The 19,602-nt window shown below is 37.1% G+C and overlaps 1 long non-coding RNA gene and 2 other non-coding genes across 3 annotated transcripts in view; all 3 read left to right on the top strand.

The window, feature by feature from the left end:
- The first annotated feature begins 16,985 nt into the window (after positions 1-16,985).
- The window catches only part of LOC122057107, a 6,077-nt gene continuing 3,460 nt past the window's right edge, over positions 16,986-19,602 (top strand). Inside the window, exons 1-4 of the long non-coding RNA XR_006133458.1 lie at positions 16,986-17,285; positions 17,845-18,073; positions 18,170-18,233; positions 19,163-19,274. This is a non-coding gene — a long non-coding RNA (uncharacterized LOC122057107). The remainder of the gene's footprint in view (positions 17,286-17,844; positions 18,074-18,169; positions 18,234-19,162; positions 19,275-19,602) is intronic.
- On the top strand, positions 18,297-18,389 carry LOC122058489. Its single transcript, XR_006133788.1, has one exon. It is a non-coding gene; the product is annotated as a small nucleolar RNA R38 (small nucleolar RNA).
- Positions 18,497-18,584, top strand: LOC122058494. Its single transcript, XR_006133792.1, has one exon. It is a non-coding gene; the product is annotated as a small nucleolar RNA snoR20a (small nucleolar RNA).

Below are 19,602 nucleotides of genomic sequence, written 5' to 3'. Positions count from 1 at the left end.
GTCTCTTACTGCCGATGAGCATAGCAGAAGAGAGGAGCACGATAGAAGGAGAAGAGTATTGTGGAAGATACTGGAGTAATGGATCATCGATCTTGTGACTCTTCTTGTTCTTCTTTCCCTTCCCATTATCATTATTAGTTAATCAGACACCCCTAGCTTTTAGGTTGTCTTGCATAAAGCAAAGGCAGAAGAATCTCTTGGAGAAAAGGATGAGAAGGCTGTTAGGTCGGTGACTTGGAACAATGAGTCAACCACTAAATGGATTTTTTTGCACCGACCTGAGTTTAGTGGTGTAAATGATGAGCAAAACAATATGTGTGGATTTGATTGGCAAAGTATGTTCATGAACAAATTAATTAAAGCCTAAATTCACCTATCATCCTAGGGTTCACAAACCCGTATAAGGTTTTAATATGTTCTCGAAACATTCTCCTGAAATATTGTTTACATTTAAAGCCCCATATTGAATGGATTCCTATTCACCATAGACGCAAGAAAACCCGATTCTTAGATATCTGCCATATCTTCTACCCCCCCCAAAAAAAAAGAAAAAGATATATGCTATATCATGTTATCATATTTTATTATATAAGTGAACTCATGTTTGTGGTAAATCCTTTTTATGGCAAAAATATCCATTTACTTATACCTGTACATTTCACATACAATTAGGTGATCATGATCACATGCATGTGTCTTTTTCCTTCGATAAATACCCATACATGTACCATTAGTGGAAGAATGTTGGGGTTGTGAAGACTTCAGAAAAAGATAGATTATGAGTGATGACTTGTGTCATTATGCTCCCATAAATGCACTTCCATGTACTATGTACTCTAAGGCCCATCGCATGTGTTTCTCCATCACGTGTTTTCCAAAATTGCAATGAAAGATTATAACAGATAGACTTAAACTATTGTGGGGTACGTATAGTTCTTCTAAGGCCCTTTTGGTATCATTTTTTTTTTTTTTAAATCTATTTAACAAAAATTATTACTAAAAACCATTTTTTATCAAAACACAAAAATAGTTTGGTAACTACTTAACCAAGATTTTTTTTTTTGGTGAGAAATAGTTTGATATCTATATGTGCAAAATGATTTTTTGAAGAAATGGGTGAAGAGATGTTTCTTTCTCCCAACTTCCTCCACTTTAGACTGAAGAAAAGGGGGCAAGGAGCTTGGATTTCTAATTACAAAGTGAATGACTACTTTACCTATCTTTATTGGGGTTTTAAGTACGTGCTTATTAAAGATCACCACAAAGATAACTAAAAATCAATTTTGGCCAAAACATATATAACTCTTGATCTCTTTTTGGTTTTTGTGTTTTATCAATTTTTTTTTTTAAATAGAAACAAGTTCTATAAATGATACCCAATGCAACAAAAATTGTTTTTTAAAGTAAAAATCAAAAAGAAAAATAATACCAAAGAGGGCTTAAGCTATGGCCTACAATGAGCATAGCTCTTATAATTAATTTATATAAAAACTAGAACTCAATTAAAAACCTCAATCTAAACTATCCTAATGCTGAGATTAAAACTGAACTAAAAATAAAAAATAAAAAATATATCCCAAGCACAAGGTAGCCAGAGTTGGCTCCAAGGCACATTATTTTCATTAAAATTAATAAAACAAAACAACCAAAATGGGATTCGACAACTCTCCAAATCTTAATCGTCCAATTCTCTTTGTGTGTATAGCACCTGTATATTTTTAAGATCCAACGGTTGTGAAAGTTTTTTAGAATTCAAACTCATTTAACCTCTCAAATGCTTCAAACTCCCATAATAGTTGAATTTTGAAAATGTACAAATGTCGCATACACAAAGAGAATTGTACAAGAATTGAATGATTAAGAATTGAAGAAGAGTTGAATCCACCAAAATGGACTACTACCCAAAATCATGGATGATATGTTATCCAAGGTGTTATTCATATGCTAAGATTGATTCTTGAGTGGTCACCCATATCCTTGACTTCCTATCTCACATGAGTAATGCAATAGAAGTGGAACTAGAAAAATCGTTGAAGCATGCTTCTCTTTAATCTTCTAAGTAATTGTATTGGTAAGTCAATTATAAAAGTGGTAGAGACACAAAACTCAAAGAAGGTAAGATGGATCAACAAAAATAATTGGGTCTTCTTACCTATCATTTTCAAACTTGCTATAATAAATGGAGAGATTTTCTCCAAAGTCAACGTGCATAGAGAAAAGCAAAGAAATTAAACAAGGGAAAACACAAACCGTCCAAGTCTTGGGCTAGAATGGCAATGTGATAAGAGCTTCTCAAAGTCTTTCCAAACATGCTATTTAAGTTGGTGATGTAATTTCTCCCATAAAAATCCAAGGGTGCTCCCAAGGTCAAAGACTTTCAAAGTTTTGAGATAGGTTTCTTTAACATTTCAAAATAAGAAGGAACGTGGAAATGAGGAAGGGGGACTGGTTGATGTAGCATGTGTGCTGGGTTTGATGTTAGCTTGGTTTGCTAACATGAGCTAGGACTGCTGATATGAAGTTATGAACCAAATTCAGTTTTAATAGCGCGGGCCTTGAGCCTAACTTGCCGATATCCTCAGGGTTTTAGGTTGCATGGCCTGGGCTTTGATTCAGCTATGATGTCTAGACCTGCATCATAGTGGCAGCATGTAAAGTTTTTTATGAAAATAAAAGAACGTAACGTCATCATTTAACCATTCATGAAACATACACGTACGACATAGGTAATCTATACTCCTCCAATTGGAGATGGTGCTTGGGGAGAGAGAGTGGGCAATTGGGCATCGTCTTCATTGTTATGATGGTTATCATATATCACACTACCTGCCATGCGTGTTGTTTAGTGCTAAAAATTACTTGGCATATAAAGTAACATTAGTTTTTCATAATTTTATTTCTTAAAAAGTGAAAATGTGTTGAAAGGTAAGCTGAATAGGCCAAAAGTAGGAGTCAAAACCTAGCCCAAATCGATAAAATTTGACCGAAAAACTTAGATCGAACCAAATTGATCATTACTGAATTGGTATTGGATCACATCAAACCGACCAATAACCAAACCAAACATAATGAAACTGATAAAAAAAAACTGATTATGAGGTTATGAATTTATTTATTTATTTATTATTATTATTATTTTTTAAGAGTTATGAATAGGTAAATTGGTTATCCATTTTTAACAATATTAGTGAGAATATTTCTGGTTGTAATGGGAATTGTTACAAATCAATGAATATGATGTTATGAATAGGGGAATTGATTTGCAAACTATAACATTGCTTCCATTGTTCAATATCAATATATATATATATATATATATATTTGGTAAATTTCACTATACAAAATTAGCTGGATAGTTAAATAAATGATTTGATAATAAGATTCATTTTTTTATTTCAATATTAGTTCTTAGTAATTAATCACCAATTAATTTCAATATTATTTATCTTTCTCTTACAATAATAAACCATGATTTGTTACAAATTTAAAGTACTTTCATTATATCTTTTTTCACTACAGATTTTGAACGTAAGATTTCAATGGTTCAAGTCTAAATATATAAATAAACAAATAAAAAATAAAAAATAAAAAATCTATCAAAATCGATATTAACTTAATATTAAAAAATCAAAATAAATCAAAAACCAAAGTTTCTTAATGGATTAGTTTTGATCTTCTTCATTCTTTAAACCGAAACCAATTTAACCCGATCAAAACCAAGTCAAACCCACCGTTTTGACACCCCAAGCCAAAAGATAAGCTGGACCATGGAACTCATTCATCCGTTTATGAAGGCATTCATTTAGTTTTTATTTCTTAAAACATCATTTGTAAGTTTATGAAAAATGACATAAAAAGAAAAGGGAGGGGGAGAGGGGGGCTTCTATAATAGATTATCCATCCCATGTATAAAATAAACTAAATAAATGTCCAAATGAGCTATAGGGAGCAGACTAAGTGATTATCACCTAGAAGAAAGTCTCTGGAAATTTTCGAAGATTCGAGATGCTAAATCATCTTTATTAGTCATACCCTGGTCACTTGCGTGATTCATGCGGTAGACTGGTAGCACTTTTTAAGAAGAATTCGGAGGAATTAGGTAACATGATTAATCAAGTTTTTTTTCATCCATAGAGAAGTCGCTGAACCAAGACCTTGGATGGATGTTTTTCCACCCCACAACTCATGGCTGGTGGAAACTTTGGCGTAGAATCTTTTGAAGAACAACGGACAGATGTTTCCTTCACCCACATCCCCACCACGGCCCATGATGATGGAAAACTTTCTCCTAGAATATTTTCAATAAAAAAGGAAAACATTTTCTAGAGCCAGCTTCACATAACGTTGGAAGTTAGAACCATGAGTCAATAATCGAATGGTAAAAGGTAATATTGAACAGAACCCCCAAAATTGGGCTATTCAGCTGTGGGTATGGCTGGAAAAGTTTAATAATAATGAACAAATCTTTCCACATATATGGCATTTGCCTCGGCAAGTGAACATGCAAGCATGAGAGCCCAATTTTCAGATATTTGATTACGAACTAAACACTGAGTTACTGGTATTTCCTCAAGGCAATGTGTAAGTTTAGATTAAATATATAGTTTTGGGAATAACTTACCATAACCAAAGTGAGGTGAGCTATCAAGTTGCAACCTTCTTTCAATTATCTATTATTTTATTTTTTAAATTTATTTAATATATTTTTAGGAGGAGGAACCTGAGTCTCCCCAGTTTTTAGGGGGCAGGATTTTTTTTTTCTTACATATTTTTTTAAAATAATAAGATTTATTTTCAGAGAAAAAATAAAAATAAAAACAAAAAAGATATGGTAATCCTGTTGCAATTGAACCCACTTTACTTACAACAAGATTTTGCCTATAGTTTTTGTTGTTATCCTTTTGGGATTTGTGGAACCAGAGTTATAAATATCAGTATCAGTGCACTTGTCAGTTTTGATTGATATCGATACAATGATTAGGTGGAATTGGGCCACAATGGATCGATTTGGTTTGCCTGATCTATTTTTCGGCCGATCCACCCAAAACCTTAAATCTTAAACTCTTTCCTAAACTAAAATGTAGCTCATGTAGAAATGCAACCCTAAAAGCAATGTAGGAGGTAATGGAAAAAAACAAGAACAAACAATACACATAGATTTACGAGGTTCGGTGAGATTGCCTACGTCCTCAATGATATGATATTCTGCTTCACTATCAATGGAGAAATAGGGTTGCAACGCTTGTCATCATATCTCTCAAAATTTATTATAGAGATAGTAAATCTCGCTACAAATATATGGCGAAAAACCTTAATATCGGAAAGTACAAAACTGCCCTCAAATAAAAAATTGGAGTGGGGGCCTGCACCCCCTACACCCTCGCTACGCAGGGGACCTCTTGCCCCTTGCAACCCCCACGCCTGGTTACCGATAAATAGGACCATCGTTTTGTTGGGGGCCTGCACCAGTATTCCCTGGATTAAACTACGATAGAATATAAGACATCATACATCAACAATCTCCACTTTGGCTTGAATTTTGTTGAGCCTCCTATAAAGATAACTTATAGACGTCTTCATCTCCGTACCTCATCAGAGGTACAAACCCGCACCTATTTGATACGTCCATCATCTTCAACAATGAATAATATTAACAAAGTCCAAACATAACTCAAACTTTTTTGTGGTGATTGGCTGTAGGATTGTGATATGTATGAATTTTTATCAAGTGACTACTGCCTTCTAACACGAGCTCTTTGATCTTATGAATCCCACATCAATATACTTTGTCTTTGTATGAAATACCTGATTCTTTGCAAGATGTATGGCTCTCTGGTTGTCACAATGCAATATTGTACCTCCTTGTTCCAACTCCAATTCACGAACCAATCCAACCAACTAGATTCCTTTCTTAGCAGCCTCAACTGCCACCATGTACTGTGCCTTTGTAGTAGACAATGCAACTGTGAATTGAAGTATCGACCTCCATGATATAAGTTCATCAGCTAATGTATATACTGTAATACCCTACTTCTCAAACCCGGTATGATTACACGGTTGACCCAGTTTAACCATGCAGGACCCGAACCGGAGAGAGTTAAGGCGGATTCCTTATGGACCATGATGGCAAGGGTGACCTTAAACACCGGCTGGCCAGACAAGTCCGAGCCAGTGCCAGAGGAGACGGGTGTACCAAAGTCGTGTACCTGCACATATCATAAGGCCATGTACGGATAAGGCAGGTATGTAGCCGTATCTTAAGGCGCATACGTATATTACATCTTATGCCAAGAGTGAGATTCGTGCCGAGGGCCGAATTCTGTCAAAATCCCACTTGTTGGCCAAGTTTTGGCCCTCAGGTGGGCGGTCACAGGTGGGTGCATCCACCCACCTGAGTGACCCACCCATGTGAATACTTAGTTATTTTAAGAAGTATATATAGCATTGATTTTCCTTTTTCTTTCTCATTTATGACACTCGTACGTTGGTGGGAAGAGTAAAGAAGAGAGAGAAAAGAAGGGAAAGAAGAGGAGAAGAGAAGGAAGAGGAAGAAGAGATGGATTTCAGCGGCGCCGAGGCTTGATCTTCCCATTCCGACGCCGGAAGAGTGATCTCCAACACTAGATCTACGTTTAGAGGTGAGCAATGGCTAGGTTCCTTAAACTTTCACCATACCCAAGTAAAACCCTTGATTTGGGATAGGGTTTCTTGAGGTCTTGTAAATCCCCCTTGAGATGATGAATCTAAGGTTTAATAGATGATTTATGTGTTGATTTTGAAGGATTTGAAGAAGGGTTTCCACAGTTGCAAGAGCATTGGTGATTGGAAGTGATTTTGGGGTTTTGAAGGTGTTCTTGAGCAAAAAAGGTAAGATGGCTTTCCATTCCTTGAATCTAACCTAGATCTAGGTTAGAACCATCTTATGAGACCTTGAATGAGTGGAGAATGGGTTTGGAAAAGCCCCATTTGAATCCCAAAAGGTTGGGAGGAAGTTTTGGAAGAAACAACAATTTCTCGCCAAGACCAGTGGGCCAAGACCGGTGGGCCATTTGGCTCTCTTGTGGGCACCCGCCTTAGAGGGTAGGACCCTTGGGCCCAACCGACGGGCCCAACCGGTTGGCTGACCGACGGGCCACCCTGCCTGTAGGTCTTAGCAAGACCCTCGGGCCCAACCGGTGGGTCAGACCGGCGGGCCGACAGGTGGGCCGACCTACCCGCCGGTCTAGACCGGTGGGTCTGACCCACCCGAGGGGCTCCGAACGTGATTCTTACGTTCGATTGGACAAAAAACGGACGTGTGACCTTCTTTTAGGATTCTAAACATGAATTTATCATTGGATCTTGTTAATTTTGATCCCAATGTGGCGAAATGCTAACCCCGCTCACTCATGATAGGTTCACCAAATCTTACGCTTCTCGCACCGGATCTCACTCATACCGAGCGTGAGTCCTTGTACACTACAGGTAAGTGGGGAGAGGACGTTTGGCCTTGTTTCAAGGCATTGTTTGGCATTCATTTAAATTGTATCTCAATTAGCCATGTCATCATGTAGATGCTATGTAGATTAGTCATCCTCACATTGTTATGCCATGGGTGTTGTGTTTATTTTCTAAATGCTAAGTGATGATATGCTTATGTGATGAATGTTGACATCATTGTGCATGATGCATTAATAGATTAGATGCCGTAGTCGGTTTGGAAACGAGTGCATTGGTGGCCCATGGTATGGGACGCGGTAGTACTATGCAATCGTACTATTATCATATAGGAGCATGCGGTTTAGGATTATCATCTTCCCGTGCTACGACCCTTCCCAACAGGGGTTAAGGTGTTGGGTTACCATTTGGGGGGAAGCAGTGGTCGCGGTTGTCGGGTCACTATAGCAATTAGACATTACGCCCGATTGGTCATTAGGACAGTCGGCAACCCCAGTGGTATATTCAAGAGGGCCAATCATACTGCTTTTAAATTGCTGGAGTCAGCACCTTTAATTTCTGTCATTTATTTTATGTTGAGATCCGGTGGTCGGTATGTTTTACTTTTCCGAGTACTCACGGTGGGCCTTCTCCGACAGCCCTATGGGCGTATCGCGGGATGGAATTCGAGGCTCGTACCCGAAGTATACGCGCACTGTGGTTGTAGTAGCACTAAACCAAAGACTTAGTAATGTTACTTAGGTGGATGTGATTAAAAATGTATTGCATAGCATATAGTGCATATGGTTGTGATTTGTTGTGTGGACTGCTATGTGGTCCATCTTTTCACTTACTGAGCTAGTGAGCTCATCCCACGTGTGTACCTCTTTTAGATGATTTTGTAGGTCATCCATCTGAAGAGCACGGGTCAGGTCCCACAGTTGAGTTCCCTGAAGAGGACTGGTGGGTCCCTAAGGAATTAGAGCACGGCACGGATTGCTCGTGTGAGGGCTGTGCTGCGGGACCGCAGTTCTGATACCGAGCTGATCTCTATCCTTGATACCGAGCTGAGCTCTAACCTTTGATACCGAGCTGAGCTCTACCCTTTGATACCGAGCTGAGCTCTACATTTGATACCGAGCTGAGCTGTACTATCTGATTTTTGATGATTCCTTTTGAGTACTTGATATATAAATTGTATTCTTTTTGTGTAAATATCTTGCCTTCGGGCCCACATGTACTTAACTATTGTATTACAATTTGGGTATCAAGTATTATGAGAATATTCACAGGTAAACTAAGTCTTCTGCTGAACTGATGAGCTCTTTCTTAGTTGTGTATATGCTGTGGTGGAATATTATATCAGATGATCCTGACAGGTTTGGGTTAACCGGTGTTAACCCAGTCACTGGCCCGGTTCTGTGTGAACGGGGTGTGACATATACATACCCTATAGTAGACCTACACCCTATCTAAATCACCGGCATAGTTAGAATCAACATAACCTGTCAATTTTGTGGAACTTCCCTTACCACTAAAGATAATACCTATATCTTTAGGGTCCGTTTGATAACGTTTCAAGAAACGCGTTTCTGTTCCCAGAAACAACAAAAACGGAGTAAAAAGCGTTTGATAAAACTGTTCCGTTTCACTTATTTTCAGAAATAGAAATAAATTTTTTTACTTATTTATGGTTCAAGAAACGACCTAGGGTCGTTTCTAGAAACGAATTGTGGCCATTCTTTCATTGGTTACTATCGACTTCTAAAAACGTGACTTATCAAACACCTTCAATTCCGTTTCTGTTTCTAGAAACGAAAATTTATGTTTTTGGGTTTCTTGAAACAGAAACGGAAGAAACGTTATCAAACGGACCCTTAGTCTTGCTCAGATATCTGAAGATCCACATAATTGAATTTTAATGTTCCGTCCTTGGATTACTCATGTATCTACTAATGACACTGACTACATGAGACAAACCAGACATGCTATAACCATAGCATACATGAGACTCCCAACTACGCTAGCATAGGGGACTTGAGACATCTGTGCTCCACCTTTTCATGTGTTAAAGAGCTAACTAGCCTTTCAGATAACTTGAAGTGGCTAGTTAATGGAGTGCTAACAAGATTAGCCTTTTTCATGTTGAAACGCTCCAACACATTTTCAATATATTTCTTCTGAGTTACCCAAAGTTTACCTAATACTTCTATCTCTAAGGATTTGCATACCAAGGGTCTTCTTTGTAGCACCAAGCTAGATTCTTCATCTCAAATTTAGCACTCAACAAATACTTCAAAGAAACTATATCATGCTTATTCTTTGCAGCAATGAACATGCCATTAACATAAGGCATCAACAGACAAAGCGGGATTGTGGGATTGTCGTTCTGTTAGGGGGCTTGCACCATTATTCTCTAGATTAAACTGTAACGAAATATAAGACATCGTAAGCCAACAATCTCCATCAAGATCTTAGGAACTTGGAGAATTAAAAATCCTCAGTCAAAACCACCTAATTTTGGAAGGTAGTTTGATGATATTGAAATCAGATTGGTCGAAGTTTCACAAGAAAAACAAAAGTAAAAAAGAAAGTTTTGAGAGTCATTGTTGATCATTGCAAAAAATTTGTGACCAATAATTTAATTTATCTGACTTGATCCACTTTTTGGCCAATCCACCCTAGGGGTGCAATGGGTTGGGTTGGGCCGGACTTCTTAAAACTCTAGTCCAACCCTGAGTGCCCTTAACTAGGCTCAAACCCAGCCTGGCCTTGACTCAGGGCTGCAAAACTTCAACCTAGGCCTAACCCTTCAAGGTTCAGCCTAACCCTTACCCACCTTGATTGGCCCTGATTTTTCAGGGTCGAGCCAAGGTGACCCTGATTGGCCCTAGCCCTGACCTTGATTGACCCTGACTTTGACCTTGTTTGTCATCAAGGGCCGAGTGTACTCTGACTCTGACCCTACAAAATATGAAATAACTAAAATATAAAAAAAAAATATTCATAATGAAGAGAAAATAAAAAAACACAAAGTCACAAATTACTTGTCATGAGGAGAACATCCTAAAGCAAACATTCAAACACTATAATTAACTCCAACTATTATGGTAAACAAAGATGAGATCATCCTAAGAAAGCAAATGATCTAATTTTTTTTTTTTAATTATTTGTCATGATAAACAAAGAGATCGTCCTAATAAGGTAAACAATCCGAAGATCTCAAAACCATTGTCATGTTAAACAAAGAGGAGAACATCCTAAGAAAACAAAAAATCAAAAGTCAACATCAGAGGCAAAACCTAGGGCCTAGTAGGGCCAAAACCAAGATCTAAACTCAGGTACAAAAATTAGGGCCGGGTTGGGCAGGCCAAAAACATCAACCCTTACGATCGGGCAGGCCTGTAAGGCCAAAATTTTTGGGTTGGTACTTGTTCGGGATCAAGGCGGGTTTGGGCCGTCAAGGCCAAACTTGCACCTCTAATCCACACAATCCTTATTGATATCAATATCGAGCTTTGATTTTTTTTTATTTTATTTTTTTGGTAGGAATATCGAGCTTTGATGATAATACTATGTAACCCCAAAGAGGTAACCAAGTTGGCAAGGGGCCTTTGCCTCAGGAAGCGTGTGGCTCTGAGTTCAACACTTCTTACGTCCTGGGGGCCACTCACACGGGGTGTTTAGTGATCTTCACTGCTTTCAGTGAAAGTTGAATGATTCTCATTCAATCCGGGTATGACTCAATCCATGCGGTTGTAAGGTTAGTATTGACCCGGAGACTAGTCAGGCCAAAGGCCCATACCCGTTGTCAGCCAAAAAAAAGAAGAAGATGATACTGCTATGTATACAATACCGATACTAAGATCCATTGCGTGGGACATGAAATAAGATCCGGCTTGCTATATATATGATAACAGAAAGGTATCTCTTGATCAACCATATCAGACCATTTGAGCTTTCAGAAGAACGATACCTTGGTTTTTAGGACCATTTACCCTACCCGATTCAGATACCACCGATAGAGTATCGATTAAAACATTTCTTCCATCTTCACTGATCCGTTTCTTTTTTTATTATTTTGTTTTCTTCTTTGAATTTTTAGGTTTCAAGATTAATGAAGAATCGTAGGGTAGGACTTCTGAAAACTAGCTAGTTTTTGTTTCTAAATAATCCAGATCGCATCTATGCTTATTTGATTCCTTTGTTGTTTGTGGTTCTTACCCGATCTTGCACATGTGGGAATCTTGTGCATTGAATACGCCTTCCACCCGTAGTATAGGACTTCAAATCCTTTATTGGTCATATATTTTATATGCTTGTTTGATTTTCTTTGTTGGGCTGTCATGATCTTACCCGGTTTGTTGCTTTCGTTACCTTGGCCACCATTAAAATCACCCAATCAGCCCATTCAATGAACACTGGAACGTTTACTTGTTTCTTGATAAACTCACATAGGGTGTGTTCGTTTGGTATGATTTCAGTGTGAGAATTGGTGAATCCGAAACCAAATCAATAAGTGTAGTTTCAATCACAATTGGTTTGATTTGAGCTCGGTTTATCATGTATATATAAATAATTATGAGAAAAACAGTTTTTTTGTCCTTCTGATTTTCCGGTTGATATCGGTTTATGTCCAATTTTGGCTTGATTTCATCTGTTTTTAAACCGATTCCACAATACCTCAATCCGAAACCGATCCAATTAGTTGTGGCTCAATTTGCTTCAGGCTAGTTTAGTTTGGTTCGATTCAGTTCAGTCTCATCATTTTGACACCCCTAAACCCACATGAATATAGCTTTGTTCCTCACTTGGTTAATATATTACGAAAAGAATAAAGTGAAGGACCAAGTTTTCCCACACCCACGGTCAAAGCAGAATCTCTTAACCAAATGGGTCGGAGAGGGGATTGCACACAACATGGAGGAAATTTCCACCTTCATCCTAGGGGATATTTTAAGAACCTAGGTTAGTGGTTGAACCCTCCTCTATCGATGTAGAAAACTTTCTCAATGAAATAAAAATGGTATCTCTTCATAAACCCAACTTAAATACGGGATTTTATCATTGACACCCCTCACATTGAAATAATTTGTAAATTTAATTTTTGGACAAAGTTTCCCTTCGCTATGAGTTGAATTCACCACACAAATCAAAGGCTCAGAAGCCCCGCCTCTCACCACCCCCATTGAGTCCCTAGATCCCTCGCGGTGAACAAATTCCCATTCACTGTGGGTGTAGGGAAACTCAATCCTCAATTTTTTTGTCCTTTTTCATGCCACTTGTGTAATGTGCTTGAAAAATATGCAAGACAACGTTATATTTTGGTCATGGCATAATAATGCCACTCATAAATTAATTTTAAAAATTCATATCTTTATCTTAAAAAAATTTTGAGAATAAGACAAGAGGCAATTAAAAGGTGTTAAGTTCTTTAAGATACTCCAAATAAGTAAAATAACTATTAATACCATACACGTAGAACTGGAACCCTAGAACAACTGTGAAAGAATAAAATCACGAACAAACAATCACACAATGAACAAAAGATTTACGTGGTTCGACAAGATTCTCTATATCCACGGTGAGATGGTATCTCATTCCACTATCATTGAAGATTAGGGTTATAGCCATTCGTCCTCACACCTCTCTTAGAATGCTTACAAAGAAATAACCCTCACTAGTCACTACACATGTATAGCAAGCCCTATAAAGAAAATTTACAGAAATACCTACATAGCCTCTAAACAGCCTCTTAACAACCCTACGGAATTTGCCCACTTATGCAAGTGAGGAATACAAGACATCATACCCCCAACAATACATCCACAACCACTAGAACCTCTCATACGTGTACTCTCATCCAATCTTTCTCTCCCTTACATGTCCAAGATCGGGCAGTTTGTAAATTAAGTTGATATGCAAGACCTCTCCACCAATATGGCTGGACTGCTGGCAAGACAAGTGCTAGTGTATCTGCAGCAGCAGCGTTCCAAAAGATGAGTATTATCTTCCAGAGGTTTGTACTTCAAGTGCTTTTATTGCTTCTTTGATTCCTTTCTCCCATTTGATCTTCCAATGCAAAAAAAATCGAATTGTAAACCCCAAGGGGTAGCGAAAGTTGGCAAGGGACCTTCATCTCAGGAAGTGTATGATTCTGAGTTCGACTCCTCTTACCTCCTTAGGGTCGTTCACTCAAGGGTGTTTAGTACTCACCACTACTTTCAGAAAGTTGAATGTCTCTCATTCAACCTCAGTATGACCCGGTCTATAAGGTTGTGGGGTCAGTGTGGACTCGCAGGACTAGTTAGGCCAAAGGCCTAGATATCAGTTGTTAGCCAAAAAAAAATCGAATTATTAGTATATAATATTGGTCACAAGCATTAAACACTATATTATTCCCTCAATTCATATCTTGATTGCGTCTATACTAGTCATTTTTCTTTCAAATTCTTTGCCTATAACAGTCTCCCGAGAGGAAATTCTGTAAAATTAAGAAACAAGTGTGTCATCTAAACAAAAAAGAGTAAAATGATAATGATGCACTCCGTGACCCAAAAGGAATCATCAATGCAGAAATACTGAATTCATCTGTCAATCCACCTCATAAAACGCAACAATCCTGCAGAGCAGACCATGGCTGTGAATCAAAACAAAGCAATGAATTGGAGCTTGCAGCTATACTTAATGTAAAAGATCTCTGCTGTTTCTTCTATGTTTTGGGAGCACAGCACAAAAATGGTTGCGCAACGGGAGACACCACTAGTGTGGAGAGATCAACAAGAATTCACTTAGTTTCTGTTGGGAATAATCCCACATCAACTAACTATGGGACCTTAATTGGCTTCATATACCAAGTGGGTCTTTTCACCTAATAATTTTTGGGTTGGATTCATTAGTTTCTTAATCTAACAACCCCTATTCCCTCTAACACTTCTTATGCTTCTGACCTAATACCATCTTAGGCTGTATAAATAGTGTTGCCACGTTTAAATGGAGCCTGTGACCATTGGAATATTTTTCCAATGACAATAGGAAAAATTCTACAATTTGGGAAGAAAATATTTGATTCCCTGTAGCTCCAAAGACCAAACTAATTTATGTGAGATTGCATATGCTCTACTGCTACCAAAATCCATCCACATAAAACATAAGATTCAATTTCTACTTCTCATGTTCTTATTTTCTAGAAAACATAGATAAACCAGTCATAATGCCCACTTTAAGTTAGCAAGTCACGAGGGATTCTCAACCAGAAAGTAAGTAATTCGGTAGACACATACCATTCAGAGCAGGGGAGAATGTACATACAAGATGAAGTGATTGAATACATTACCATTAGTGTCTGATCCCTATATTTTCAGTTACTGGTGTGTTATATAGTCTAAAATGCATGTAATGTTTGTATAGGGAGCTATGCGACTCAAGTCTGAATTTTGTTACACACCATACTGTTGATGGCGGTGCAATTGATGATTCTGCACCAAAATAAAGACTCTATTGAGCCATGTGATGCCTCCTGAAAAAGATTACGATTTGCTGAAGGAACCAATATGCTCTAATACATGAATTTTGAGACCCTCACAAGTGATGAGCTCAAGTATTTGAGCCATGTGATGCTTCCTATTTTAAAAAACAGAGTATTCTCAAGAATATTGATCAGCTTGTTTCAATCAACTGTTTCAAGATTTTAACATGAGTTACTGAGGAAAAAAAAGAAAGAGATAAAACTTCAAAGAGTTGGACATGAGATGAATCTAATCAACACAATCTGATCGTCTTCATGCTGTTTTTTGATATTGGTGTTATTGAGGTTTTTGATATGCTTGATTAGTAGGAGTTTTATGATTTCATTAACCAAATATATCATGGTGGCGATAGCCAAAGTTTAAAGACGGCAAAAGTCAAAGTTTAAAGGCGATGCCTACTAAGGTTTATTGGCAGTGCTTAGCCAAAGTAGTTGACAGTAAGTCAAGGTAATTGACGGTATTTAGCAAAAATTCATTGTAATAGGTAGTATTTAGCCAAAGTTAGTGGTCAAAGTGCTATTTAGCTAAAGTTTATGATTTATGGTGGTATTTAAGCTAAATCTAGAGAAATAGTGGTTTACCACAGGCGATTTGCCAAAGTTTGTGATGTATAGTGGTATTTAACCTAAATTAATGGAAGTGGCAGTTAGCCATAGATGGTATGCCAAAGTAAAGTATAAATTCAAGAAAATGACGGTTTTCCTAAGTGTTGATTAATATCAAAGTTCACTACCTTTGAGATTTTCAAGGTATACTAATTTTAGGATCGGGGAAATGACCTACAAGGCAAGGTGCTATATGTGATCACAATTATCATTTCCTTGTTTGTATTCCGGGCGATTCGGATTAATGTATTTTTCATGTTTGTCATAATAGATAGTTATGATCCGTATAGTGAGACACATTTTCTACTATTGCTCAATATTAAGGGTGTCAATTTCAAATCAAAACCGAATACCGAAACTGAAATCGAGCCCAATTAATCGGATCGAATCGAACCAAATAAATTCGGTTCATATTCAGCCTGGGTATGTCAATATTGCCATTTGGTTCAGTTCGATTTCGGTTTATGATGTTAAAACCGTCGGTTTGAAATCGAAACCGAACTGAATTACTCTTAAAAGGTTAAACCAAAAAATGAAAAAAAAAACCCTACTATCGCTAAGACTTAGAGGGATTTTCCATATTTCCTTTTGAGGTTTTGACTCTTAGAGGAGGTTGGGCGCGACTCTGAGCGACTCTTCACTTCTTCTTTAGTCCACCTTATTTCCTCCCATCTTCTTCTTCTTTTCTAGGCATTAGGTTTGTTAGAGAATAGCTTGCGGCCTGCATCAATGATTCATCCAAGGTAATTCTTCTTCTTCTTTCACTACAAGAAAATGAGCCAATTGCTATCGTTTTTTTACTACGGAAAATATATACTGTATTAATTGAAAACATTTATGATGGTATAAAAATACCATCATATAAAGTCTACAAAATATGACGGGCTTATTTTACTGTAGTTTTAGGTGATATTATACTACGGTATAAAAATATTGTAGTAAATGTCTACTATATACGACGGTTAATTTTTATCGTAATATTTGGTCAAGCATATATGACGTTCAATAAAAATCTGTAGTATCTGGTAAAGTAAATATGATGGAAAAATAAATTCGTAGTATTAGGTAACATAAATATGACAGACAATTATCTTGCGTAGTAAATGATATATTGTATATGACGGGAAGAAAAGTCCGTAGTATCTGTTCAGAAAATAACTCACCCATTTTACTACATACGACGGTTAATTTTTTCCTTAATATTTGGTCAAGCATATATGATGCCCATTAAAAATCCGTAGTATATGGTCAACTAAATGTGGCAGAAAAATAATTCTATAGTATTAGGTAATGTAAATATGACGGACGCTTATCTTGCATAGTATATGATAAATTGTATATGAAGGGAAGAAAAGTCCGTAATATTTGTTCAAAAAATAACATTTTTCGCGCCAAATAATTCCCACTGAAGTCCAAAAGTTTTTCCCCAAACGGCCAAACCCATTCTCCAGCGAGCAAAAGCCCTATACTCACATAAAATCCCGCGCAGCCTCCTTTTCATTCGTTTATTTTCAGAGCTGGAAGAAAAGTAGCCCCTTTTCAGTCCTTACTTTCAGATCTGGAAGAGAAGTAGCGCCAGTTTCTCTCTCTCTCTCTCAAGAATGGCTACCGTTAATAGTTACTCTGAGACTCAGGGTTAACAAGGCAACACACCAGTGCCCACACCTACCGTGGCGACCTCAAAGCAGCCTGCCCCTGTCGCTAAGAGCGTCGACACCCAATCCGTTCTGAAAATGTTTGTATTGTTTAATTTCTCTGGTTTCTTGTTATTGGTCCTTTTGATTTTCTTCATCTGTCCCAATTTTTTTTTTTCTTGGTTTCTCTTGATCCTTCTGGTTCTTCTTCTTTTTCTCTCTGCCTGCGGATCTTGACGTTGGGTTTTTCTTTGACGTTCTTTCCCTGGACCTTCCGCCACAAAAGAAACCCTAGCTTTTGAATTTCTCTATATTTTTAGGCTTTTCTTTAGAGTTCTTAGTTCCAGTTTGGATTTATTTGAGCTCTTGTCTGTGGGAATTTTGTATTTTGTCATTGCCTTTGAGTTTTGGGTTCGGGGATCTCTGTTGAACTTAGTGTTCTTCCGTTTTGGATACTTATTTAAAATTTTTATTTTCAATTCCATCTTTTCTATCTTATCATTTGTATCTTTTCCTGTTTCTGATTCATTTGAACAGGCTACAGTCAGAATTGATGGCCCTAATTCTAAGAAACCATTCAATTGTTTTTACATATTAAAAATTTTCAGTAGTTTACCTTCAGATCTGTTAACAATTTTATCTTTGATTTATTATGTGCAGATGAGTGGGGATGCTGGCGTATCTGCTTTTCCTGAGGAAGACAACATATTCTGCTGGAAGGGTACAATCTGTGGAAGCAAAGAATACTGTTTTTGAAGGAACAGATGACAAGCTCTCACTATCTTTTCCAACTGATTACCCATTCAAACCTCCCAAGGTCAAATTTGAAACAAGCTGCTTCCACCCTAATGTAGATGTCTTTGGTAACATTTGCTTGGACATCCTGCAGGTAGATATACCACTCTTTTGATTACTCTGTCTCAGTTTCAAATTTAAGACTTATTGATTCTAATCTGAACCAAAACAAAATCTGTCTAAATTACAGGATAAATGGTCATCAGCTTATGATGTGAGAACCATTTTAATCTCTATCCAGAGTTTACTTGGAGGTAACCTTCTTTCCCTTCCTGCTTTTTAGTTTGGTATTTTAAGTTTTATAATTAGAAGACAATTGAAGGTAATTATGAATGTTAATTTATTTTGGGTTTGTACAGTTATCCCTGTCTGATTTATTGGTGCTGATGTTTATCAACTCTGACACTTCATTGCCGTAGGTTTTTAGTTACTTGTATTCTCTCTTGAATTTGTGTGTATATATATATATATATATATATATATTGGAACTGTGGAAAACCAGCAAAAACCTTACACAGCCACTGAGGCACTATTATTTTACTGAAATTCAAGTACATGTGTTTGCATTGTTATGTTGAAACTCATGAACTAGGATGGTCTGAAGCATTGTCTATCTTTTTCTATGATTTCGATTGGTATATCAGGATTATCATACATACTAGAGCGTTGAGGATGAGAACGTGAATACAGTTATCCCTTGCTGATCTATCATACAGTTATCCCTTTCTGATCTATTCAAGTACATGTGTTTGCATTGTTATGTTGAAACTCGAGAATGCAGTTTAGTAATTAAGTTTTCAAAACTCTATCTTGGCTGGCCAGCACACCAAAACACACCCCTCTTAGTCCTGATTTTTGTGTACTTGTACTCCAACAATTGGTCAAAGAGCATCCAATGTAATTTTTAATTTAATTATACAGTTGTAAGTATATCTAGTTTTACTACTTTCCGCTTAGTTTTGGTGAAGCTAACAAATAGTGTATTTGCTTCTCTATTTGTGAGTTATGAAAAGAACACATCTTATGGGGAGAATGTCATCTTATAAAGAGTTGTAATAAGTTATTTTTCATCACTGGTGATCCTTTTCATTTTATATAATGGCAATAATGATCTTTATTTTATTTTTTGTCGTCTTCATTTTATAGTCTGTTCTAAAATTATCTTTTGGGTACTTGTGTGTAGAATTACTTTTCCAGATGGCATTGTCAAGGAAGGCAAGAAGTGGATGTCAACTCTCACAGAGATTGCCGAGGAGATATCTAAGAGTTTGGCAGCAAACGCTTTGATTTCTCAGGTGCACATATAAGTCTTTTGTTTGTTGTAGTATTCCTCTACTGCTCTAACCAAGGGAGAAGTAGAACTTGCACTAGTATTCCCACTTATGTGTTTTCCTTAGAGGTACTAGTTGTGTAGGGCCCGTTTGGTATCGTTTCTGTTCCAGAAACGCCGTTTCGTGTCAAAAACGAAAATTTCAGTTTCTGTGTCAAACGCAGTTTTTAAACGAAAAAATGGTGTTTCAAAATTTCAGATTTTTATCCGAAAAGTTTTTCTTTTTTTTGTAAAATGGAACGAAACTGGGAAGACGGAACCAATCTCATTTTTTCAGTTTTTTTTTTTTTTAC

The sequence above is a fragment of the Macadamia integrifolia genome, chromosome 12, assembly GCF_013358625.1.
Source record: "Macadamia integrifolia cultivar HAES 741 chromosome 12, SCU_Mint_v3, whole genome shotgun sequence".
Taxonomy (NCBI): Eukaryota; Viridiplantae; Streptophyta; class Magnoliopsida; order Proteales; family Proteaceae; genus Macadamia; species Macadamia integrifolia.
Note: the sequence above shows the minus strand (reverse complement) of the source record. Positions and strands in the feature narration are given on the sequence as shown.